The following is a 5,875-nucleotide window of genomic DNA, read 5'->3' as shown; positions in this document are numbered from 1 at the left end:
AGCACAGTCTCCCTACTGACTACCAGCTTCTGGGGGATGGCAGCCACTTTTTTATATGTCTTAGGACATGGCGGAGCGCTGGCCCATAATTGTCTAATGAAGGCAAGATTTATTGAAGGAATGGATTTTTTAAGAAGTCAGAGAATTTTAGTATGCCTTAGAAACCAACATAATGGCCTTACAAATCTGTTGCATAAGAACAATGGTGTATAACATGTGAAAAGATTCTTCTTTAAATACTTAGTTAAAACAGACAAACTCATCTGAATAGTTATGGAAATTCAGAAACCCAACTTGCATTCTGACAGTTGAGGCCAAATTCTTTCTGACTGGCTGAATAGACAGACAGATGAATGGCTGGAGAAGGATGTGTATAGAGATGTGTGTAAAATACTTTTTAACATAGAGAAGAGTATGGGAAGAGAGTAAGGTTGACAACAGCAGAACTAATATTTATCGAAGGCTTACTCAGCCTTAAACACGGTATTGGTGTTTTATGTATGTTATCCTATTTAATCCTTATAATGATGAAGGGATTATTATCTCCATTTTAAAACCAAGGCTCAGTGAGATTAAGTAACCTGCTTAAGATGAGGGGTGGGCCTATGAGCCCAGCACTAAGTATCACAAATATCCAAGACAATCTCCAGTTGCACAGTTTTACAGAAGTCCTCCCTGTCCACAGTGGTGTGCAGAGACCTGTGAGGCACCTGGGTCTTGCCCTTTGGGCCCTATCTGGCCCTCCCCCCATCTCCCCACCCAGGGATGCAGCCTGGCGTCTGCTCCACACATGGTGCTTCCTCCTCTTCAGATCATTTTGCTGCCTGAACCTGTTTGCAGTACTGACAGGTTACAACACCTGTGACTTTGGCTGGGTGCCCACCGTACACAGGGCCCCCACACTGGCAGGAGCCCAGGGAACCGACCTGTCACCACGATTGCCCCCTGCCTGTGGCCATGCTCATCGCCAGGTGAAGAAATGCCTTTTTCATTGGAAGCCAATCACTCACCAATCAAGCCAGGAGCAAAACACAGAGGGTTAAACTCTCTTAATTCTCTCCTATCCCCTTCATCGTGGGTGTGCATTTTAATACACACTTTTACACGATTCCCACAGCCATTCTGGGGAGTGCATTCCCAGAGATCCATACACTCTGCCCTCCTTCAGTTCCATCTGGCATTTCCCAGTGAGCCTTGCGTTCATTCATTCATTTCCTAAATCAATCATATTGATTAGGCTACTACTATATGCCAAATACTGTGTTAAGAGTACGAGTGAGACAGACAGGAGCTTGGAACTGGCATTCTCATGGGAGGGCACAAAAAATGGGTAAATAAATTAGGGAAGTCCTAGGAAATAATATGGGTGATGGGCTGGGGAAGTAAAGGGGTGGGCAGAGCTGCATAAATTGAGGCAATCAGTGAAGACGGTTCTGGGATGAATTGGGTGTTCCGATTGAAGTCCCTGGGGAAAGGAGTTGTGGCACAAACTGGTTCAGGCAACTGAAAACCCCCCAGGTTCAGAACCAGGGCTGGGGCTGTGTCTTGCTGCATGCATATCAAATTATAGGACTACAAAAATAAAGGGAGGGAGAAGAGTGAGAGGATAAGGAAGAGAAATCAAAGTTGCCATATACTGCAGGAAAGATTGAAAGTCTAAGACAAGAACTTTGGCCCCCAAGGGAAAAGGAAAAAAATGGAAGACACGGAATGAAATTAAACCCATATTTATTTAGTATCAGACACTGTGCCAAATGCTTGACATATATTGTGTCATCGAGTTATTTTAAAAAACAAACAAACAAATCCGTGTAGTATATCATGATGCCAATTTCATAGATGGAGAAACTGATATTCAGGGAATTTAAATAAATGTTTCTTGGTCATTGTGCCGTGCTGGGTGGGAGTCAAACCTTGGGCTTCATGTCTTTAAAAGGCACACCCTGTCCTTGATAGAATGCTACACCCTTGAGGGTGAGCCGCTAAGACTTTTGTTTGGGGAGAGTATATGTAAAATTTCATGGGGTTAAGAAGGGAGATGGCATAAAGGTAAACCTATTTTTAGTGCCAGAACTTTTGGCAGGGAAGGGAAAGAGAGAACACAGACAGTAGCATGAGTAGGTAGATACCAGAATTCAGATTTAGTTAACTGAGTATATTAACAACAAATATAGTTACTCAACAGTTGAGTTAGATCAACAAACATCGAGTTGTTCCAATATCCACATCCATTCATGATGTGACAGCTGGGTTACTGATCACTTTCTTTTCCATTGTGATCTAGAGACCTGTCTTTTCCCCCAGACCAGAAGACAATGGTCAGTACCTTTTTAAAACTAGCTAATAAGTGCACACGGTAAAAATGCAGACAGTATAAAGAATTGTGTACTAAAAGTAAGCCTCCTTCTCTACCTGTCCCTGCCCCTCACACCTTGAGTCAGTTCCCACTGTCAGTGAAGATAATGAAAAGATCATTTTAAACTTTGTCTGAGGACTTAGAATCCTTGTTATTTCAGAGGACCGGCTGCGCCTTTCTATGCCACATGTAGTCATTAATTAAACATGTAATTACTAAATACCTATTAGAGGCAAAGACTTACTTTCTTTTTCTGAATGTTTCCTATTGTGCTGTAACAAATGATTGCAAATTAGTGGCTTAAAACAATTTGTTGTTTTTACAGTTCTGGACAACAGAAGCCCAAAATGAGTTAATAGGGCTGCCTTCTGGTTTCCTTGCCTTTTCTAACTTCCAGAAACCACCTGGATTCCTTGGCCCCTGGTCCCTTCCTCCAACCTCAGAGTAGCAGCAAAGCCTCTTTAAGTCTCTCTCTCTTGACTCTGATTCTCTTGCCTCATATTTTTCCCTTATAAGGATGTTTATTATGAGATTGGGCCAACCGGATAACCTAACATAATTTCTCTGTCTTAAAATCCTTAATTTAACACATACTCGAAGTCTCTTTTGCCATATGAAGTCATGTAGTCACAGGTTCTTGAGGTTAGGGATGTGGACCTCATGGATGGGTAGGGGTGCTGTTATTCAGCCTAGCACACCATCTGAAATGGAAGTAATTACATGGGTCCAAGGTTTTAAAAAAATTGAATTTCTTAAATAAGTTAAAATTCGGCTCATTCTCTCCATCCCAGTTATGGCCCTGTTACCTTTGAGGTCATCGCAAAGCCTTCTTGCTAGGTACTTGAATCACTCTCCCCACCCATTCTTCACTGCAGCCAGGTGGCCTTTCTAGGCATACGTTTTGTTCATACCATTTCCCCATTTAAAACATCATCTCAGTGACTCTGCTGGGCTCAGTATGTGAAAAACTTCCTTTGCAGAGTTAGCAAGACTTCTCTGGTTAATAAGTACCTCGCAGCCACCCTAACTCCTTCCAGTGCCTCAGGTCCTGCCCCTGGGCCTTTTCTCATGCCTCACTCATCTTTCAGATCTCAGCTGGGGTCTTAGCCCCTTAGGGAAGCCACCCCAGATTCCCCTGTGGCTAGGCCAGATTAGATGCTGCCTCTGTGGTCCAGTAACAATTCTGCATTACCAATTAAATCATTGTTGGGCTGCATGAACATCCATCTTTCTCACCTGAGTGTGTTTAATAAATATTTGTTGCCTTAGTGACTGCATAAATAAATGAGTGAACTTCACTCTCACTGTAGAAATTCATTCTCTCTCTGGTCTCTACTCACCCCGACATTTATCATGAACCTTAATTCTCTGGGAGCAGAGCCATTTGGCAAGATAGTAACTGCTAGGGAGGCCATCAGGTATCAGCTTCTTATCAGAAAAATAGCTACATATGAATCTGGCAAAAATTTTCTTTTTTTGGGTGTGTGTAAATCTGAAAGCCTTTTAAATGAACTTTTAGATTTGGGATCTTACCTTCCTCTCTAGTTTTAGACTGATCAATTGTGCAGCACTGGAAATCATCAACAGCTAGAAATAGTTCAGCAAGAACTATTTGCCAGTGTCGACTTGTCTATGGACATACTGTGTACTTGCAAGGATTTAACAGACGAGCATTCAGAAACAGTTCTCTGCACCAACATGCATCCTACTTTTCTTCCTCTTCCGCACAATGTTCCTGGTATTCATGAAAACAAGTTACCAGGTTCAGTGAGCTGAAAGTCCCCAGAGAAGGGAGGAGAGTCAAGCAGGGGACTCTGGCAGGGGGACCCTTTCTTCCTGTTCCCGGACATGCCAGGGAAGGCAGTGAACCACACACGCAGCTTATTTTTCTGGAAACAGCAGGCCTCTCTCCGGGAGGGCTGCAGCTTACAAGATTCCACTATTCTAATGCCAACCTGGCAGGCGAGATGGTAAGGCAGGCCTTACTTCCAGGAGAAATCCTTGCTTCTTACAGGAGGTGGATTACAGGAAGGATGCGGATGTGCCACTGTTCATATCAGGAATTCTTCAGCAGGAGAGGGCAGACAAAGTTGTTCATCAGCAGAACCTGCCAAATAAATAGGGCTCATTTGATATAGCCTGGCAGCTCACCCAAGCCCGGGGTAAAACTATGTCCTCCCTCACCCCTCTCCTAACTTCTCTGGGTTGGCTTGTCTGTTAACCTCTTTAACTGGTCACCACGGCTGAGTAGGGAAAATAACATGCCAGATTCCAGCAGTTAGAAGCTGTGTGACCTTGGCTAGATATTAAACCTCTCTGAGGCTGAGTTGTGTCACCTGTAAGAATGTGGGTTACACCCACATTGCTAGTTTACAGTAAGGATTCAAAGGAGACATCATGCTATAAAGGCAAACATTTGTATATAGCACATTCAATGTTATCTATATACCATATACCTTTCTATTTCTCTTAAACATCTTTTCAATTCTTTAGTTAAGTCTCATGGATTTTCTATATAGACAACTTCATCTGCAAATAGTGATAATTTTGCCCATCCATTATCAATAGCTAAATCTCTTTTTTCAACCTTACAGTAGGGACTAGGGCTTTCGGAACAGGGATAAGCCGGAATAGTGCTTGTCTACTTCCTCTCCTGCTTTGCATAAGTGGCAGTGATTCTGAGAGCTTATTATGAGGTATGACTTAGTTGTAAAACTTCAGTAGCATTGTAATAGACAACATGTTTTCCCTATTTTTACTTTAATAAGATTTTTTTTTTCTAATCAGGAATTGACTCTTATTAACTGTTTTTGTTTTTTTTAACAGTCCTGAAAGTGATCCTATGGTTTTTTTCTCCTTTAATCTACTAATCTGCGTGACTGACACTGATGATACGTAACCATCCTTGGTTATTGGCATCAACGCTACCCAGTCTGCTTAGTACAGGGGAAACTCTTGCCTCCTTCTCTTCCGTCCACTGGCCTGCAGCAGTCCATCTGTCTTCTCTCTGTGATGTCTGCATCCCCTGTTCCCTGGCACCTCCTTTTAGAAGGAGGGAGGGACTGGAGAGGGGAGCCCACTGCAGGTGGCCATGGGCAGAGACTGTCACAAGACTAGCTGGGCATATGGAGAGAGAAACCCACGAGTTCATGGTTCCTGTAGGTGGAAGTTTGGAGGCCCTTGGAGTCTGTTCTCTTGTGCCATCTCCTGCAAACTGCTGCTGCAGCAGCCTTGAACCAGCTGCCAGGCACCTGACTTCATGTCCCTCTGACCACAGAGGACCAAGACCATCGTCTGCTCAGGCTGTTTCCATAGAAATGCAAATACATAGTGAGAGCGCTTCCTCTTCAGACCACCCTGTCCTTTTCTTCCCTTTTCTTTTAGCTCTTTTATGACAGTAGCTTGGATTTCACAACAGAGAGCTGTGTCACTCAGTCACGCAGTTCCCTATGAAGAAATACATTTTCTTTTCTTCTCTCTGTCTCTTTCAAAAGCACAGAAAACAATGACTGATGAACT

The 5,875-nt window shown here is 43.2% G+C and overlaps 1 long non-coding RNA gene across 1 annotated transcript; it reads left to right on the top strand.

Moving 5' to 3' along the window:
* The first annotated feature begins 4,258 nt into the window (after nucleotides 1–4,258).
* Nucleotides 4,259–5,503, top strand: LOC118920842 (uncharacterized). Its single transcript, XR_005028096.2, has 3 exons — nucleotides 4,259–4,326; nucleotides 4,951–5,052; nucleotides 5,183–5,503. It is a non-coding gene; the product is annotated as an uncharacterized LOC118920842 (long non-coding RNA).
* The last annotated feature ends 372 nt before the right edge of the window (nucleotides 5,504–5,875 follow it).

This window comes from Manis pentadactyla, chromosome 5 (genome assembly GCF_030020395.1).
Source record: "Manis pentadactyla isolate mManPen7 chromosome 5, mManPen7.hap1, whole genome shotgun sequence".
NCBI classification, from domain to species: domain Eukaryota; kingdom Metazoa; phylum Chordata; class Mammalia; order Pholidota; family Manidae; genus Manis; species Manis pentadactyla.
Note: the sequence above shows the minus strand (reverse complement) of the source record. Positions and strands in the feature narration are given on the sequence as shown.